This window comes from Mustela lutreola, chromosome 1 (genome assembly GCF_030435805.1).
Source record: "Mustela lutreola isolate mMusLut2 chromosome 1, mMusLut2.pri, whole genome shotgun sequence".
Lineage (NCBI taxonomy): Eukaryota > Metazoa > Chordata > Mammalia > Carnivora > Mustelidae > Mustela > Mustela lutreola.
In genome coordinates, this window is record NC_081290.1 from 106156742 (window position 1) to 106177272 (window position 20531).

A 20531-nucleotide genomic window follows, 5' to 3' on the forward strand; every position below is an offset into this window, starting at 1 on the left:
AATACACATAGAGAAATGAGCTGGGGGTTGCCCCAGACCATCACCGGAGCTTGAGAACAAATCCAGTGCAGATGGGTGGGGAGCTAAGAGAGAAGCACAAACCAATCCTGGTGACATTGTTTGATGTTACTTGCATTCCTGGATTCAGATTTACTATGTGTCAGCTCTATGGACCACTCTTCCTCCTTCGATTTTGGTTGTGTGACCCTATCCATTTCTTTTTGTGTAAGCCAGTGGGAAATGTATTTTCTGTCACTTGCAGCTAAAGAGTTTCAATGGCTAGACTTCCACCATAACAAAGATCACATCGCATTAATTGTTTGTTAGTGTCTTCTCCAGGAAGTTTTTAACTCCTTGTGGTGAGGGCTCATGCATCTCTTTCAGCTTGTAGTTCCACACCTAACAGGGCACCTGGCACATGCCAGAAGTTCAGTGCATGTTGGACTGAAGGAATACGTCTATAATAGTAATTTAGCATCCTCAGTATTGATCATTTTAAGACTATTAATGCTTTTATTTTATTTTATTTTATAAGTAGGCTCCATACCTAATATGGGGCTTGAACTTACGACCTTGAAATCAAGAGTCATATGCTCCACTGACTGACACAGCCAGGCCCTCCCATTAATGCTTTCTTAAAGAATATATATGGGTTAATCTTTTCTTCATGCAGAGAAGAAAAACAGATAAAATTTATAAGAAAATTTGATGAAATACATTCACTCAGGAAAAAAAGAGATGATTAGAGTTAACATTATTTAAAGATGCTCTATCAAAAGCACATCTCTTTAGAACATTTTTTTCTTTCTGACTGTAACAGAGTCAAAACATTAGTAGAGATATAGGTATAATATCTGATTGATTTTAAACTATAACTAATGTAATGGAAAGATTCTTTTTTTTCTGTTTTTATTTGCATGGACAAAATTATGACAAAGAGACAATGCCACGATGTTGATAATATCTTATCTTGCTAAGTCCTAAAAGAGATGTTATCATGGGGGCACCTGAGTGGCTCAGTTGGTTGAGCATCAGCTCTTGGTTTTGGCTCAGGTCATGACCTCAGGGTCCTGGGATGGAGCCCCAAGTCAGGTTCCATGGTTGGTGTGGAGTCTGCTTGGGATTCTTTTGCTCCCTCTCCCTCTGCTTCTCTCCCCACTCTCATGCACATGGCACTCTCTAGCTCTCAAATAAATAAGTGAATAAAATCTTAAGAAAAAGAAAGTTATCATGAATAATTATGATCTTATAGATGAGAAACTCACAAGATAAGCTTATTGCATATTTGAAAGTGGCTAGGAGAGATCTAAAAAGTTCTCATCACAAGAAAAATATTATAATTATGTACGGTGATGGATATTAATTAAAATCATTATAGTTATCATTTTGTAAAATATGCAAATATCAAACAATCATGTTCTACACCTGAAAGTAATATAAATTATGTCAATTTACAGCTTAAGTAAAAAAAGAAAAGCTCACTCCATAACCCACTTCCATCCTTTTATATTTATACTCTCTCTTCCCTATTAATTGAAAAGCTTTCTGGAAAAGAATCTATAAAGTGAGAAGTTCAGAAAGCCCATAACCATTTACCCAACCATTCATTATTCTTTCTGCATTTTTGCACATGGCTTGTTGAGTGAAAATTGAAAGCAATCTTCATGTGAAACCTTAAAACTGTATATGATCATCCAAACTGAATCATGAACCCTTTATCTGTCATGCTCACTATGTAGCTTTGCTTTTGACGAGAAATGGGAAGTTGTGAGTGTTATCCAAATCTGTTTCTCTAGAACCTAGCATTTAGAAAAACAGAATGCAGATAAACATAAAAGAATATATTTTAATACTAATTCGTTGAGGACCACAATAAATTTAAAGCAAGCTACAAACTCTATTTTTCTTTCAGAACCCCAAATACCAGTTTTCTTTAAGCCAAAATATTAGCAGCTGTTAAATTTAAGTCCCTAAATTAATGTCTTTTAGACTAGTGGCAAAAATTAAAAAAATTTATTTAGTCAAAATTCCAGGATGACCCAAAAGAGGAGGAAAACAAAAATACCCTCCTTGCCTTCAGAAATCAGGAGCAAATTAAGTCTGATAGAAAGAGGATTTTATGATTCCCTCTTCCCAGGTAAGGGACCGACATGTCAAGGCTGGCTTCCTTCAAGTCTGACAATGCCCGGCTTTCTCTGGGTTTGTGAGTGGTTGTGTTAGTGTATGAATTTGGTCTATTACAGAGGCTGAGCAAACTGTTCCCAGATGTTTCCTAGACTTCTACAGAATTGGAATGAGTAGATCATGACTCTGCATTTCTATAATGCTTGTCTTTATTTGCTAGTATTCACTTTATATTTTCCCATCCAGGATCCTTTTGAAAATAGTTTCATCTTGATTAATTCTCCTTAAGGTGATTTATGCTAGAGAGATTATTAAAATTTGAAAAAAAAACCCACCAATGTTGTGATTCTTCAGGGTGAATTTGAGCTTACAATAGTTTAAATAAATGTATCCCTCTACTAAAAATGAAATATTTCACCTCCCAGACTGTTAGTTCTATATGTAATTATTTTCATGATTTCATATTATTTTTCTTAAACTGTTAAGGCTTAATTTTTTTTTTTGTTTAAATATAGATAGCAAACATTATCTTTTGAATTTTATGTAAATGATATGCTACTAACTGTTTGAACTATTTTCCAGACTTCTAAAAGCCATTTAAAAAAGTTGATTGGAACTAAAATGTCTTTTCTGTAATTAACAGAATTTTTTTATAGGGTTGGATAGGTATGTGGTCAGAATGCAGGAGGGCAACTTTAAAATCTAAAATCCTCTCTTCATTAACTAAGAACTCTCTCCTCTCCCTTTCTTCCTCCTTTCTTTCTTCCCAGCCTCCCTCCCTTCGCCCTCTCTGGTCCCACCCTGTCTGTCTTTCTTTTTCTTTTTTTTAAAAGGATGATCTCAGTCTGGAATAAACATTCTTGCGAAACTGGCTAGGAATTTTGCCAAGCATAGGGTGTACACGTCAGCTGTTTTCTGGAAAATAATTGCACCATGTGACAATGTCTATGATTTTAATTAGTACAGAGGACTGCCTCCGAGGCATTTCATCAAGCCGGTCTTTCTTACACAGGCAGTGGCTTTTTATTTCTTCAAATGCCGATTAAGCAGGTAGATGACATTTGACATTTTGTAGAGGTGAACACAATAATTGTTATAATTAATAAGCCAGAACTCACAGAGCCAAGAAGCCACTCCTTAAGTATACAAAATGCGGAGGACCTGCATGCAGAAGAGAGCAGGACGATCTTCAGCGGGCAATGCTCTCATTACCCAAACGAAACATTAACCTCTGCTACCTGGGAAGGCCATTCTCCAGGGGAATGTCCTGGCATGTCTGGGGAGCTTGTCATACAGAGCTTCCAAGGTTTATTTATTTACTTATTTTAAAAAAGATTTTATTTAATTTATTTGACAGAGAGAGAGAGACAGCAAGAGAGGGAACACAAGCAGGGGGAGTGGGAGAGGGAGAAGCAGGCTTCCCGCTGAGCAGGGAGCCCAATGCGGAGCTTGACCCCAGAACCCTGAGATCCTGACCTGGGTTGAAGGCAGACCCTTAGCAGTTGAGCCACCCTTAGAAGCCCCACGGGGCTTCTAAGATTTAATCAGTTATCTGGTGTCTGTTGTATTTCCAGGATACTTACGTATGTTTGTGTGTTAAATTCAAGAGGTCTTAATTCCAAGACCTGAGGAGAGAGCCACTCTGTAAAACTGCATTGAGAACAACGCATCCAGAAATCCACAAACCTGAGAATAATGTGTTTCCAACAGTGCTGAAGTGGGGAAGTGAAGCTTTGTTTCCTCTTTCCATAGCTGTTCCCCCAGCATCACTGCAAGATGACTCAAGATTAGGACGAGAAGTGTGCAACTGACAGGGAAGGCAGTTTATAGTCATTCCTTGGTGTCATGCAGGATCAGTGTGATTTTGTAGTAGAACAAAACACCTATCTGCGTACTGTTTTTTATGTCTTCTGTGTGAATAAAGGTGATTAGTCAGTTTTCATCGGAGGCTTTGAGGAGGCTGGAAAGCCACCTCTGTGGGTGAATAGGACCTCCTGTCAGAGGTGGGAATCCCTGATGTTAGGTGCTCTGAGAAGAGGAGGTTCTCAGACTGGAACTGGACTGACATAGTTCGGAGGAAGGAATTCCCTTCCTCTTCTGGGTCTTAGTCTAACTACATCGGACGATGGTGGTCTATGCCTTTGAGAGGTAGGTTCTAAGACAGTGCTCATCCCTTAAGTGCTGGAAACTGACCTAGCCAGGCTTCAAGGAGTACGAATCATTATGGGCGAGTAGGTCATCGAGGTAAAGAATCACTTTGCTCTGCGTACCTCTGGAATCTAAAAATGTAAAAATTTTTCCTGTTTTCCACCTGGTCCTCCCTCTACTCCTTAGTGCAAGAAGTTAGACAAGAAGTCCGATATTAATACATTGTCAAGACATGCTTTGCATTGTTTAAAAAACCTTGGTCTTATTCAGTCCGGAAAATCTGGGGAAAGGCTACAGTGTTCAGGCTGTGTTGTACTGTAAACATTTTCATTTCCCAGGATGGTACTATACTGCACTAGGAATGAGGAGACTTCGTGATTTCTGCTCTGGTGCTAAACTCAGTGACAGGGACCTCTGCTGAGGTTTCTAAGGCTATGCACGTGAGCCCAGGCACCCACTGTGTGGTCTGTGCCTGAGACACTGCCACATTTGGGGGATGGCATCTGGGCCAAGTCTTGGTCTCCATCTCTGTGGGGTTCTGTGGAAACATGCAGTCTTGGTTTCTCTCTCTCGTCCTAGGGTGGGAGGCTTCCCTACCTGGGTTCAGATGTTTACCTCTCTACCCAATGTGGTTGTCCCTTTTAGGGCAATTTACCCTAATCACCTAATCACTTCTAAACAAAAGCACGACTTTTTTTTTTTTTTTTTTTCTTTTGAGGAAGGGATTATTAGTGAGGATTACTTCTGCTTTTTCACTGTTTAGCTTCTGAATAGAAAAAAAGGTCAGTTTCTTGCCACCTTCCACCCTACAATGCTATCTCCAAGGGAATCAACTATAATTTCATCAGGATTTGAGAGGGCATTAGCATGGGGGCCGGGGGAGAAGGAAGTACATGATTTAATTTTCTCCTAGTGACTACTCAAAAACCAATGGATGAGTTAAATCTTTTCACATATTCCCCCGATGGAGCTAGTATAATTCTGTTTCCATCATGCTTCCTATGTTTATTCCTTTTTACTCAGTCAAATCTTGTTTAAATATGCTGGCTCTGTTGCAGTTTTACTTGTTGGTTTTAAAGGAAGGGTCTTTGACCAAAATCGGACGAGTGTGTTATTAAAGGTGAAAGGGCATTCTCATTTTCCTCATCTTAAACCCACTTAGGAGTGACAGGTGTCAGAAGTGAGTTCCCTCAGGAGAAATTAATCTGTCAATGTGAGATGGGCTTCATGCTTCTGCTATTCTTTTTTTTTTTTTTTTAATTTTATTTATTTATTTGGCAGAGAGAGATCACAAGTAGGCAGAGAGGCAGACAGAGAGAGAGGGAGGGGGGAAGCAGGCTCCCTGCTGAGCAGAGAGCCCGATGCGGAACTCGATTCCAGGACCCCGAGATCATGACCTGAGCCGAAGGCAGAGGCTTAACCCACCGAGCCACCCAGGCGCCCCACTGCTATTCTTTCTTCGTGTGGCAATCTTTTGACCATTTGGGAAGATTTGGATTTTATTTATATTAAGGAAGAGACAAATTTTTATACAAAAAGCCGTGGCTGTGCTGGATTCCTATGTATTATGTGGCACTTGCTGTTACAACTAGGGAAACTTCCTAAATCATGTGTCTTGTATTTGTGTTTCTTTTTCTTGCTTTCTTGTTCTTTGTTTTAGATTTTATTTATTTTAGAGAGAGAGAGAGAGAGCAAGTGAGTGGGAAGAGGGGTAGAAGGGGAGGGAGAGGGACGTGAGAGAGTCACAAGAGGACTCCTCCCTGAGCACGGAGCCTGATGTGGGGCTTGATCTCAGGACGCTGAGATCATTCCCTGACCCAAAACCAAGAGTCAGAAGCTTAACCAACTGAACCACCCAGGTGCCCCTGTATTTGTATTCAAGGTGACATGGCATTTCTTTCTGACAGGAGAAATTAAGAAGAATCTTTTGCCTCAGAGGTTCAGATAAAAGGGAAGCAGAATGTTAGTCAAAGGGTTCCTCCCCCCACCTCCATATTTCTTTCTTTACTTGTTAAAACAGTGTATGAGTGAATCTAAGCTAATTAGTTGCATAATTTTTTCATTTCTGTCTCTAAGTCATGACTTAGTCAAGTTTTGTTAATTAGTAACTATGTTTAAAGAGTCACTACAGCTGGATTTTTTTTAGTGCTAATCACAGGACTTTGATAATAACAGAAAATTTGTGAGGTTCTGTTTTCTAGGTTGGGCATTTTGATAAAGGAAATAAGTAGTTATTTAATATTTTGTGAACTAAATGATGATTAAAGCTATGAGAAATAGGTCATTTAAAAAATATGACCAAACCGTTGCAGATATTTTAAAAACATGCAAAACTGTGGTATATCTTCTTTACTTTTGAACTAGATTTATAGATATTCCAATTTTAAAAAAAATGAACAATTACCCTTGAATGTGGCTATTTTCAAAGCTTCAGTTTTCAAGGCCTCTTTGAAAAGAAATCTACTCTGCCATCTGGCGGCTAACTTTTAGAATAACGGAATTACTGTATTTAGCAATATTTGTAAACTAGAGGCGCTTGGTGCCGCTTGGTGGCACTATGGACAAGTACATTGGAGGCAAAACTCCCCATTTCCCTACTTGCTTTGTCTTTGCTCGTTAGAGCTTGTGAAATGTGACAAATACATTGTTTTCCTTTTCAGATGAACAGTGCTATATTTTCTAAGACAATCTGACATATTTTTGGAACTGCTGTTTAGGTTTAACTTCCTAAGTCATGAGAAGCCTGAACATCTTCAGATTTAATTCTCGATTCTTGATGTTTTAGGGCTTTCAATAATTCAAACTAGATTCTCCTTTCATTCCTTTCTCCCCTTTATCCATAAAAATGTAATGCAAACCAATTTCAACTTGAGCACAAAGGTTTAAAACATTTTCACAAACACCAAGTGAAAAGATGCAACACATTTCCCATATAATCCAAAAGAAGAAAGAAAAACAACTCAGATGAGACCGGAACAGAGGATTTTTGTGTTTTAAAGGGGGTTGGCAGAGGTGATAACTTGTTTGGAGGATTAAATCTAGTGGGAAAAATGTGCCTCCTAACAAGATCATCTGCCTGAGATGATAATTCATTATAAAGTGACACATAGCTGGGGTCCAGAGAAATCAAGAATGTTAGTATGGAAATTTTTGTAGTTTATTATGTGAGCATACTTCGGGTTTTATTTCATTTTTGATACCATCAAATTTGGTAGTAGTGGGAAATGAAATTAATTCCATTTCCTCTAATTGGCAAAAGAATTCTTGAGGAAATTGCGGTAATAAGCTCACTTCCCTTCTGGTTATGCAAGCAATAGAAGGATAAAACAAATCAAGATTTGAAAACACAACAGCTGGTTAAAATAAACACTGTACCCTAAAAACATTAAAACATCAAGTACAGTTTTGGACCTTAGTATCGATCTATCCATCCATCCATCCATCCATCCATCCACCCACCGATCCATACACCTATCTATCATATGGATGTAACATATACATCCATATTGTCTTGTTTAGCTTTTGCAATTTAGTAAGTCTAATATGTTAATGGTAAAAATATAATGATTCTGTCTGAATACCGTTGTTAGTGAAACAGGAAGACAAATTGCCAAAATGGTTCTTTGGTGTATGTCCTGGCAATGATTGTCAAGATTTTAAGGACTTACAAGAAATGAGTTCCCATAGCTTGTCACAGAACAATAGAAAACTACTTGTCTGAAAAGCAGAACCAGCCTTGTAAATACAGAGAACAAACTGATGGATGCCAGAGGGGAGGAAGGTAGGGAATGGGCAAAATGGGTGAAGGGGAGCCAGAGATAGAGGCTTCCAGTTGTGGAATAAGTCACTGCGATAAAAGGCCTAGCATAAGGAAAAGAGTCAATGATATTGTAATAGCTTTGTATGGGGACAGAGGATGGTACACTTGAGGAGAACATTGCATACTGTATAAACTTGTCCGATCACTAAGTTTATACCTGAAACTAATGTAACATTATGTATTAAATAAAACAACAATTTACTTGTTTGATTAATTTCTTTGTCATTCCCATTAGCCTCTATTCCAAATCACCATCATTCTCCTCCACATTTGACTCCCAGTGCTCTCAGCAGAGAGCCTTGTCCCTTAACTGACAGAGTTGTGGCCACCAGTCAGTTGTCAGCCTGACCCATTCTTACTAAGGCAGAAACATTTCCCTGCCTCCTTTCCTCATTCTCAGAGAATGATGATACATTCCTGCTTCTGCTCAAAGCCAGACTTGGAGCCCTCAGTTGGTTCTAGCCCTCCCTCCCCCTCATCAATCACTCCCACTCGGTTCTGTATTTCCCACCTTAATCTTTCTATTGGCTCTGATCCAAGGTCCAGAAACACAAAGTCTTTCACATCCCTAAAAAACAGACAAACAAAATATCCTCTACAACAATTTTCAAAAATTCTCACTCTGAGAAACAAACTGAGGGATTTGGAGAGGAGGGGGGTGAGGGGTTGGGTGAGCCTGGTGGCAGGTACTAAGGAGGGCACGTATTGCATGGAGCACTGGGTGTGGTGCATAAACAATGAATCTTGGAACACTGAAAAAGTAGAATTAAATTAAAGAAAATTCTTAAAATCAGTAAACAGAACAGACATCACGTACAAAAAATCAGCTGTTTTTTGACCTGAAATTCCCCCTTTGACTTGCATTTCATTTTTCCTTCCTTCTTTGTCCATGAGTGTTTTCTCCATTTCTTCACATACTGTTCACTCTTCAGCTTAATAAACTCTCGCTTCTTCTTCCGCCACTAGACACTAGACACTTCACTAGAATTTGTGAAGTGGCCAGTGACCATTTTTGGTCTTTATTTTATCTGACAGCTTTGCCAAATTTAACGGAATTTATCATAACATCCTCCTTGAAACCATCCAATGTTCTCTTAGTAGTTTTCCGGTAATCTCTGTTTGGTCCTCTCTTACTCTGTTCTGTTTTTAAATGTTGATTTCTCCTTGTTTGATTCTTAAATTTTCCCTCTTCTCATTTGGCATGAAGAATTTTTAAACACAGGTGGCACCCCTTAAGTGGCTGTTGGTTAAGCAACTGACTTTTGATTTCGGCTCAGGTCATCATCACAGGGTCATGGGATCAAGCCCTGCACTGGGCTCTGTGCTTAGCGGAGAGTCTGCTTGAGATTTTCGCTCTCCCTCTACCCCTCGCCCTCCCGCACTTGAGTCTGTGGGCACATGTACACACACACTCTCTCTCATGTAAATAGATAAATAAATTTAAAATAAAAAAAAAAAAAAAAGCAGTTTCTTCAGGAGTCCAAAGACCTCTTGAGACTGTGCAGAATTTTGAGTGTTTGGTTATGTGTAATTTTCTAGTGAGAAAGTTCATAATTTACAGTAGATTTTAAAAGGTATTTATATCCCTTGAAAGGTTAACAATCACTGTTCTGTGTGGTCTTCCAAGGCGATCTGAGCAATTAGTTTATTTTTTAATTTTTATTTGTTTAATTCTTAATTTAAATTTTTTTTTAATTTTTAAAAGATTTTATTTATTTATTTGACACAGAGAGAAACGCAGAGAGAGGGAAGACAAGCAGGGGGTGTCGAGAGGGAGAAGCAGTCTTCCTGCTGACCAGGGAGCCTGATGTGGGGCTCGATCCCAGGACCCTGGGATCATGATCACAGTTGAAGGCAGACGCTTAACGACTGAGCCACCCTCGTGTCCCACAATTAATTTAGTTTTTAAACAATTAACATAAATCAACAGCTAATTAAGTGAAGGTATAATAATTTTATTAAATGACCTTCAAAACAACTGTATGAAGTAGTTATGATAAATCCTGCTTTATGAATTAGGAGACTTAGGCACTGAAGCTGAAGCTTCAAATCTAAGGATTACTCAGTAAATCATTCCCATAGATGCCTTGTGGAGTAAAAAGCTCAGTATTTCTGATATCAAATTGTCTTCTCTTATACCTGTTTCTCTTGTACTTTCCATTCAGGGCCCATGCTAGGTGAGTCATTTCATGGTTTCCTTTCCTCTTCTACATTTGACCAATCTTCAATCTTACCAAATTTAAATCCAAATTATTCCTGTTTCAGTTCAGGCCCTAATCATCTTCCATCTGGCTTTAATCTTTATTTATTTTATTTATTGTTTTTAAAAAATTTCATTTATTTGAGAACAAGAGAGAGCAAAAGAGAGCATGAGCTGGGGGAGGGGCAGAGGGAGAGGCAGACTCCCCACTGAGCAGGGAGCCCAATTTAGGGCTCCATCCCATGACCCCAGGATCATGACCTGAGCCGGAGCCAGACACTTAACGAATGAGCCATCTAGGTGTCCCCTACCTGGCTTTAGGCAACAATGTCTTACTCACTAAAATCCTTGTAAGACACAGCACTGTGTGGTGACAGGATAAATGAAATAGGCCTTCCCTGATCCATACAAACCCCACCTACTTCTTTCCAACTATCTCCAGCTTCTTCCCTCCCATGAGTTACCCTTGATTTATGCTGAATTATGAGGTGTTCCTCCCAGATACCCTGGTTTTTCTCACTTTAATACATGTGCTCACGCACATGTCTCCCCTCTGTCTGGAATACACTTCACTTCCTTTTTTCATTTCTCCTCCAGCTAAGTCCTATTCATTCCCAGGTGTCACACTGTGAAGACTTGCAGGCTCATTCCCTGTGCTACCCGCCTTGCTGATGGGACAGATAACAGGTAGAACTGAAGATGACTTCAGCACCTAGAAGAATGGGATTGTCATTCTTTGAGATGGGAAAGAGAGATGTTTTGGGGGTAAGATCATGATCTGGCTTTGGGTATATGTATGGACTTTTAATCAGTAATAGCCAAATGAAGTTATTGATTAGGCATTTCTCTAGAAGAGACTGGAATTCAGAGGAGATAGACATCAGCATATAGATGGTGTTTAAAGATATGAGACTGAAAGTACCAATGGAATGAATGAAGGTCCAAAGACTAAGGCACGGATGTCATAGTAATCTATTGATGTCTCTGTATCCTCATCAAATGCTGAGAGAAAGAGTTTCAGTCACCCCTTCCTTTTAAGTACTTTTGTGGAATACTGCGTGCATAGGCTTTGGTTGATAAATGCTCGTTGAATCAAATGAGTGAGTGAATGGATGGATGAGCCAAAATGGGTGATATTAAACAGAGGTCACTAAGTCCAATATCTATAGGACTCAAGCAATTTTGCAAGTGAATAAAGGAGCTTAAGTATAAGTAATAAGTGGTACAGATCATGGAAATGGAGAAGTATATGCCGTGGAAGAAGGGAGAAGCCATAGCTCAACTCCATTTGATTGCTGCCATGTACAAATGTGGGTCCAGTGTAGTCAGTTGTTCAGATGTCAAGAGAAGCTGGAAACCTCTGATTCTTTTAATGTAAAATTTTCTGTGAGCTAAGATCTTGCAGCTCAAATGAAATTTGTCCTTGAATCGATTCATTATCCTGCCAGATCACACTCTTTGATTAAGTAGTTCAAAATCATTTTATAGATGGAGAAAAGCAGGCCATTCTTTCATCTATTTTTTTTTTTTTGAGATGTATTTATTCTAGAGAGAGACAGAGTACATATCAACACACATGGTGGGGGGTGGGACAGAGGGCAAGGGAGATAGTCCCAAGAGGACTTCTTACCGAGCGAGGAGCCAAAGCAGAGTTTCTTCCCACCACACCGAGATCATGACCCCAGCTGAAACCAAGAGTTGGACACTTAGCTGACTGTGCCCCCCGAGGTGCCCCATCTAATATCTGTTATACACAGGGTACTAACGTTAACAGGCAGCAATTTACTCTTTAACCCTTTGGCCAACATTAGGCTGCCTTTTAGCTTCAACAAAGATGTAGAAAATAATGTAACTATGAAGGCTGCTCAGTGAATATTCTTCTGCTTTCACTTGATTTCTTAATTCACTCCTTTAGTTTGGATTCCAGAGTTTTAATTACCACATGAATCAGTTTTCCCATCTGAAAAATAGGAATAATAACCTTTGCCTTAATTATCTAATGGGTTATTATGAAAATCAAAAGAGATACTCTATATTTAAGTGATTTGAAAGGCTTAAATAGAAAGCAGCTGTAATGTGTTTTTATCACATCACTCCAGAGGTTAATTCAGGATAAGACACAAGTAGTTGGCTAAGCGTAATGATCTTAGCCCGTTTGATAACAACATATAATGGGTTCTTTCCCCTGACACTTGATTGCTCCCCCCCACCCCCAGTTTTCTTTTTAAAGATTTTATTTATTTATTTGACAGAGAGAGATCACAAGTAGGCAGAAAGACAGACGGGGTGGAGGGGAGGAAGCAGCCTCCCTGTTGAAGAGAGAGCCTGATGCAGGGCTCAATCCCAGGACTCTGAGATCATGACCCGAGCCAAAGGCAGAGGCTTAACCCACTAAGTCACCCAGGCCCTCCCCCAGTTTTAAATTCTTATTAGCATTTGGAATCAAGGAATACATAGAATAATGTATGGGATGTTTTGTTAATGGAAAATTTAAAATATTTGTCTCGATGAATAGGATATTATATCACGTAAAATATTTTGGAAGTTAGGCAACACTATGGCAAGGATGTGGGGAAGGAACCCTCTTGCACTGCTCATGGGAATGCAAACTGGTGCAGCCACTCTGGAAAAAGTATAGAGGTTCCTCAAAAAGTTAAAAATAAGACAACCATATGATCCAGCAATTGCACTCCTAGGTATTTACCCAAAGGATACAAAAATATGGATTCAAAGGGGTACATGCACCCTGATATTTATAGCAGCATTATCAATAATAGCTAAATGATGGAAAGAGCCAAATCCCCACCAAATGATGAATGGATAAAGGAGATGTGGCACACACACACATGAATATTACTCAGCCATCAAAAAGAATGAAATCTTACCATTTGCAACAACATGGATAGAGTTTGAGTGTATTATGCCATGTGAAGTAAGTCAGAAAGAGAAAGACAAATAACATATGATCTCACCCAGATGTGGGATTTAAGAAGGAAAACAAATGAATATATGGGAAGTGGGGGAAGACAGAGGGGAATAAGCCATTAGAGACTTTTAACAACAGAGAACAAACTGAGGGTTGGAGGGGTAGGTAAGGAGATGAGCTAAATGGGTGATGGGCATTAGAGAGAGAAGTTACTGTGATGAACACTGGATGTTATGTGTAAGTGATGAATCATTGAATTTTACTACAGAGACCAATATTCCATTTTATGTTAATTAACAATATTTAAATAAAAATAAAATAAAAAAAACAAATTAGGTAATGCAACTGTGTCACTTTGAGTGAAAAAAAAAAATAAGGGGCACTATACAGCTTGAACAAAGTTACACAATTCAAACCTGAAGCCTTTAGGTTACATAATGTAAGAGTAAAATTTACACTTAGATTTTACAGTAGGAAAATACTGTTAGCTGAAGTCTAAGGTAGTTTTGCTCTGTACAGAATTCTGCTATCATTTATTCATATTATTGTGAGGCTTCACTGAGTTATTTTTAAGCAAATTCCACCCTCCTCCCCATTTAAAAAGTATAGTATGTTGAGGAGTCTAAGATGATGGAGAGGTAGGAGACCTTAGTTTTGTCTTATCCAGGAATTCAGCTAGATAGCTATCAAATCATTCTGAACACCTGCAAACTCAACTGGAGATCTGAGAAAAGAATAGCTGCCATCTACAAATAGAAAAGCAACCACTTTGTGCAAGAATGACAAGACAGAAAAACTCACCTCCGAAAAGAGAACAAGAGGCAGTACTGACTGCTAAAGACCTATTAAGTATGGATATAAGCTGTCAGAACAGACATAAGGTGTCAAAATAACAATTACAAAGATATTAGCTGGGCTTGGAAAAAGCACAGAAGAGACTAGAGAATCCCTTTCTGGAGAAATAAAAGAACTAAAATATAATCAGGTCAAAATTAAAAAGCCTACTAAAAAATGGGATGCAATAAAAAATGGAGATTCTAACTGCTAGGATAAATGAGGCAGAAGAGAGAATTGGTGATAGAAGACCAAATGATGGAGAATAAAGAAGCTGAGAAAAAGAGATATGGGGGATTAGAGAGATAAGTGATACCATAAAGTGAAACAATATTAGAATAATTGGGGGTCCCAGAAGAAGAGGAAAGGGAGAGAGGGGCAGAAGATATATTAGAACACATTATAGTGGAAGAATTTCCAAATCTGCGGAAGAAAACAGGCATCAAAATCCAAGAGGCACAGAGAACCTCCCTCAAAATAAAAAATAGGTCAACACCCTGAGATAAAATAGTGAAACTTACAAATCCCAAGACAAAGAGAAAATCCTGAAAGCAACTCAGAACAAGAGGCTGGTAACCTACAAGGATAGAAGCATTAGATTGGTAGCAGACCTATCCACAGAGACGTGGCAGACAAGAAAGACTGGCATGATAAATTCAGGGTGCTAAATGAGAAAACTACAGAGCCAAGAGTACTTTATCAGTTAGGATGTCATTCAAAATAGAAGGAGAGATAGAAAGCTTCTTGGAAAAACAGAAACGAAAAGAATTTGTGATCACCAAACTAGTTCTACAGGTAATAGTGAAAAGGATCCTTGAAATGAAGAGAGAGCCCAAAAGTAACATAGGCCAGAAAATAACAGAGACAGTACACAGAAACGGTGACTTTACAGGTAATATAATGGCACTAAATTCATATCTTTCAGTAGTTAGTCTGAATGTAGATGGGCTAAATGCCCCAATCAAGACAGGGTATCAGATTGGACAAAAAAGCAAGACCCATCAATAAGCGGTCTACAATAACTCATTTTACACCCACAGACACCACCAGATTGAAAGTTAGGGGCTGGAAAACCATTTATAATGCTAATAGACATCAAAAAAGCTGGAGTGGCAATCCCTTCATCAAACAAATTAGATTTTAAGCCAGACTATAGTAAGAGATGAGGAAGGACAGTATTGTAATTAAAGGGTCTATCCAATGAGAAGATCTAACAATTACAAATATTTGTGCCCCTAATATGGGAACAGCAGATATATAAGCCAATTAATAACAAAATTAAAGAAACGCATTGATAATAATACAGTAATCGTAGGGGACTTTAACACCCTCCTCACTGCAATGGAAAGATTATCTAAGCAGAAGATCAACAAGAAATAAGGACTTTGAATGACACATTGGACTAGATAAACTTCATTGATATATTCAGAACATTCCATCCCAAAGCAACAGAATACACATTCTTCTTTAGTGCACATGGAACATTCTTCAGAATAGATCACATACTGGGTCACAAATCAGGTCTCAACTGGTACCAAAAGACTGGGATCATCCCCTGCATATTTTTGGATCACAATGCTTTGTAACTGAAACTGAATCACGAGAGGAAGTTTGGAAAGAACTCAAATACATGGAGGCTAAAGAGCATCCTACTAAATGAATGGGTGAACCAGGAAATTAATGAAGAATTAGAAAACTCATGGAAACAATTGAAAATGAAAACACAATTATTCAAAATCTCTGGAATGCAGCAAAGGCTGCCCTAAGTGGAAACTATATAGCAATATAAGCCTTTCTCAGGAAATAAGAAAGGTCTCAAATATACAACCTAACCCTACACCTAAGGAAGCTGGAGAGAGGACAGCAAATATAGCCTAAACCCAGCAGGAGAAGAGAAATAGTAACAATTAGAGCAGAAATCAATGAAATAGAAACCAAAAGAACAGTAGAAGAGATCAATGAAAACTAAAAGCTCGTTCTTTGAAAGAGTGAATAAGATTGATAAACTCCTGGCCAGACTTATCAAAAAGGAAAGAGAAAGGACCCAAGTTAATAAAATCATGAATGAAAGAGGAGAGATCACGACCAACACTGGAGAAATACAAACGATTAAAAGAACATATTATGAGCAACTATATGCCAAAAAATTAGGCAATCTGGAAGAAATGGATGCATTCCTAGAAATGTATAAATTACCAAAACTGAAACAGGAAGAAGTAGAAAACTTGAACAGACCCATAACCAGCAAGGAAATTGAAACAGTAATCAACAGTTTCCCAACAAACAAGAGCCCAGGGCCAGATGGCTTCCCACGGGAATTCTACCAAACATTTAAAGAATAATTAATACCTATTCTAAAATTTCAGAAAAAAGTTGCTTGACCATCAGTGTTACACAATTGACATTATATACCAATACAAAAAGTTGGGTGAACTTTTGGTATAGGTTTTATTTTCATTATAAGCTCCAATGCAGAACAAATCTTAAATGACACCTTTCTCTTACCTGGTGCTGGAACTATTTTAAAGGTACCACAAAGATCCTGGAGGAAGTGACTCATCTTCTCATTTCCGACTCTTAGAGAAGTAGTCCCGCCCCTTGTTTGATTGGAAGGTATGCATTTATAGACACTAGGACACTTTTTCATTCCTAGTCCAAGCTAGGAAATATGCTGGCATGTTCATAAGGGATAATCTACTTAATGTAAGATGTAGAGGTTCTGGAAGCTTTTAAGAAAAATTAGAAAAATAGCTTTCTTTCACAGAGTGAAAAAATACCAGGTTTTTATCATAAATCCCCCAAAGCTCATCATTGTTCTCTATGAATTAAATTTAGTGAGAAATCTTTGGTGTCCTATAGTAATACCAGGGATCAGCAGGCCAACTTTATTCTCCCATTAATATTTCTAATATTATGAGGTGCCTGGCTGTCCTGGTTAGCAGAGCCTGCAACCATTGCTCTCAGTGTTGTGAATTCAAGCCCCATGCTGAGCCCAGTTAAAAAAATGAACAAACAAACAAGCAAACAAAAGAATATTTCTAGTACTGTATGGCATAATCTTGCATACACAAGTGGAAACTTTTCTGTTTTCAGGAGTGCCTGACTGGCTTAGTTGGTGGAGCGTGCACCTCTTGATCTGGGGGTTGTTAGAGATTGTATGGAATCGAAAGCAACTGTGTTAACAGTTTGGAAAATATCAGTGGGCTTTTCTCTCAAAAGTACAATCCATGTATTCTCATTGGCCAATTCTGTCTCTGCTGTTTGAATTATCTCTAGTGTCTTTTTGTTTTCAGTCTTCTGACAACTGTGTAACTAATTCTGTATTTTAAATCTCCATGTTTGAAATAACTGGTGTGTTTTCTGTTTTCTTGGCGGTACACTGACAGAAGTGTTATGTTTTTTTTTTTTTTTTTTTTTTAGAAGTGTTATGTTTTAAACTGAATAAAGATAAAAGTGTGTTTTTCCCTCCCAACTGGTGACTGGCACTGGCAACAAGACCATTTTAAACTGAGGCAAAATAACTGAGATATATTTTCTTTGCATATCTGAATTATAGTGTGAATGAAATTTGTGACTTCACTATACATCTCCATTTCTACTTTTTGTAGCTTAGAATTTCATTTAGGATTAATGTTTCTTTGTCAAAGTTCTGCTAATGGAACTTAACAACTCTGTGCAAGTTAATCCCAGACTTTTTAGGATTTTTCACAATTACTATTCAGAGTAAATGTTTTATTAGAAATTTTTCCTAGGGGCGCTGGGGGTAGCTCAGTTGTTAAGCATCTGCTTTCATCTCTGGTCATGATCCCAGGGTCTTGGGATCGAGTCCCATATTGGGCTCCCTGCTCAGCAGGAAGCCTGTTTCTCCCTCTCCCACTCCCCCTGCTTGTGTTCCCTCTCTCACTGTCTCTCTCTCTCTAATAAATAAATAAAATCTTAAAAAAAAAAAGAAATGTTTTCCTGAAACTGTAAATTGGCTCCCTTTTAAGATTGAGACATTACATATTATTGTTTTCATATAAACCAGATCCTGGTTTTTAGTAATTTTCATTTATTTAAAATCATGTGATACCTTCAGGGACTTCTATGATAATTAACTCAGTGGTGCCTTTACCAGCATTATCCATTCTGCTTCTTACCAAATCCTACCCACTGTATAAATACTTAGAAAGCTTTCTAATCGCAGGGTTATGATCATTTATTAAATTATGATATATTTCTTTTTCAAAAAAGGTCTGAGATATCTCACTGGATCACACACAGTATAATAACACATAAATTAGAGAAATGTATTTACAAGGAAAAGAGATTTAGAATGTTGAAGTATAATTTTAGAAAGTTATTAATACACAGAAATGTATGCTGTAAGGTTCAACACAACTCTTAAAAGAGAACTGCATATTTATATTTTGTTCCAAACTTCTGATTCATCAAAGTCAAAAGATACTATTATGAAGTAAAGAGAAACACTGTCTAAGTACCCCTGGGGATAAAAATATATGTTTATAAAAAATAAAAAATTAATTCAATAGAAATAATAATAATAATAATAGTAATAGTAATAGTAATAGTAATAATAAATGCAGACAGACCTAAAGAAGTCAATATCCTTCTGGTTACAAAATTTGAGGAAGACTTCTCCACAAATTTAGTATTTTGGATGCTTAAGAATAGGACAAACAATCTTGGAATGAACAGTATTAGCAACAACATCCTTAAAATCAAAACAGCTGGGGCACTTAGGTGGCTCAGTGGGTTAAGCCACTGCCTTTGGCTCAGGTCATGATCTCAGGGTCCTGGGATCGAGCTTCATGGGGGTCTCTGCTCAGGAGAAAGCCTACTTGCTCCTCTCTCTCTGCCTGCTTCTCTGCCTACTTGTGATCTCTGTCTGTCAAATAAATACATAAAATCTTAAAAAAAAAAAAATCAAAACATACTGTTTAGTGCAGCTCTTTCTTTCTTGGATATAGGGCCAAAGCATGACGTAGTAAATGCAATAAGTAGGTGGTACAGAAATGAACAAACAAAAAGCAAGTAAGTTTTCTTATTGTCTGAGTTGATCTAAGGATCAGTATTTAAATTACTTATTGGGCTGAGTGGACTCTATTCCCCTTAATTAGTCCTTCATGAATATTATTTCTTGCACTTTGACTTTTGATAAATTTGACCAGAGACAGGTAATTTGGAGTAATTATTGGAGTAATTATTTGGTGTTACTGATTGAAGTATACATGTGTTTTTAAAGCTTATATACTTTGAAAAGTACTTTAAAAATCAACCGGGCGAAGAGAAAAAAATAAATGTCCCCTTATGAAAATTAAGGTGCCTAATGTAAACTTTGTCTTGAGGAGGCATTGGCCTACGTCTACAGAGCAGAGGCCTGGGGAACACTGTAGACAGTATAAAGATTTTTCTCAGAAAACAATTCTGGATCTGCTCCAGGATAAAGGCAAATCAATAAATAAGGTTCCAAAGTTCTATTCTGTAGACCATGGCTTTGACAATTTTAACCTGGGAAATTTTCAAAGCAAAATTGCCCATAGAAAAATTTTAGAAATCCATTTATGAAATGTGTGAATTTGAGAGCTTCCCAGAGAATCTTCTGGAGGTACTTTATGAAATGTACCCTATGCTAGTAAAAAGTATTGACATGCTGTTTAGAGTTGTTGATTTCAACCAATTAAACCTTGGAGGACTTCGGCCAGAAATGTGAATTGTGTGTTCAGAGATAAATTGGCCTTAAATGACCTCTTTCTGACTATTACATGGTAGGAAGACTGTTGCATGGTAGGAGACTAGTACAATCACAAAATAGTTTTTTGTTTTTTGTTTTTTGTTTTTATTTTGTTTTAGTTTTTGTTTTTGCAAAGGAATTATATGTGAGTTATAAATTTGAGATTGGTGTTTCTCAATTTCTGATAGTCTTAGTGAGATTGCTGTTAACTGGGTATTTGTCTATAAGTTATTAACAAATTATAAATATTAAAATTTTCCACACAACTGCTCAAGGAAGGTGGAATATTAGAATAAGTACTCCAAGGCCTTCTGAATTTCCACTGAGTAGGTATGGGCCAAAGCCATATATATGTGGGGCACCTGGCTAGCTCAGTGGATTGAGCACATAACTCTTGATCTAGGGGATGGGAGTTCAAGCCTCCTTTTGGGTGTAGAGCCTTCTAAAACAAACAAACAAACAAACAAACAAACAAAAACTACGTGTTGAAGGAACCCTCAGTGACTGAACTTGCATATAATGAGTCATACCTCAGTCACATAAAATGGCTTCTGTCCTCTGAGTGACCTCATGCCTTCCTTATTAAAATTTCTAATTTTATCTCAGGTGCTATAGCATGCAGAACTTCAGGAGTAGATCAACAAACATCACCATGGGAAGGTGGGAGGAAGTGAGAAGGAAAAAGAAAGCTGGTTTGTTCTAAGTCTTTAAAAAAAATTAAAACCAACAATTTTTTCCTTTTTAA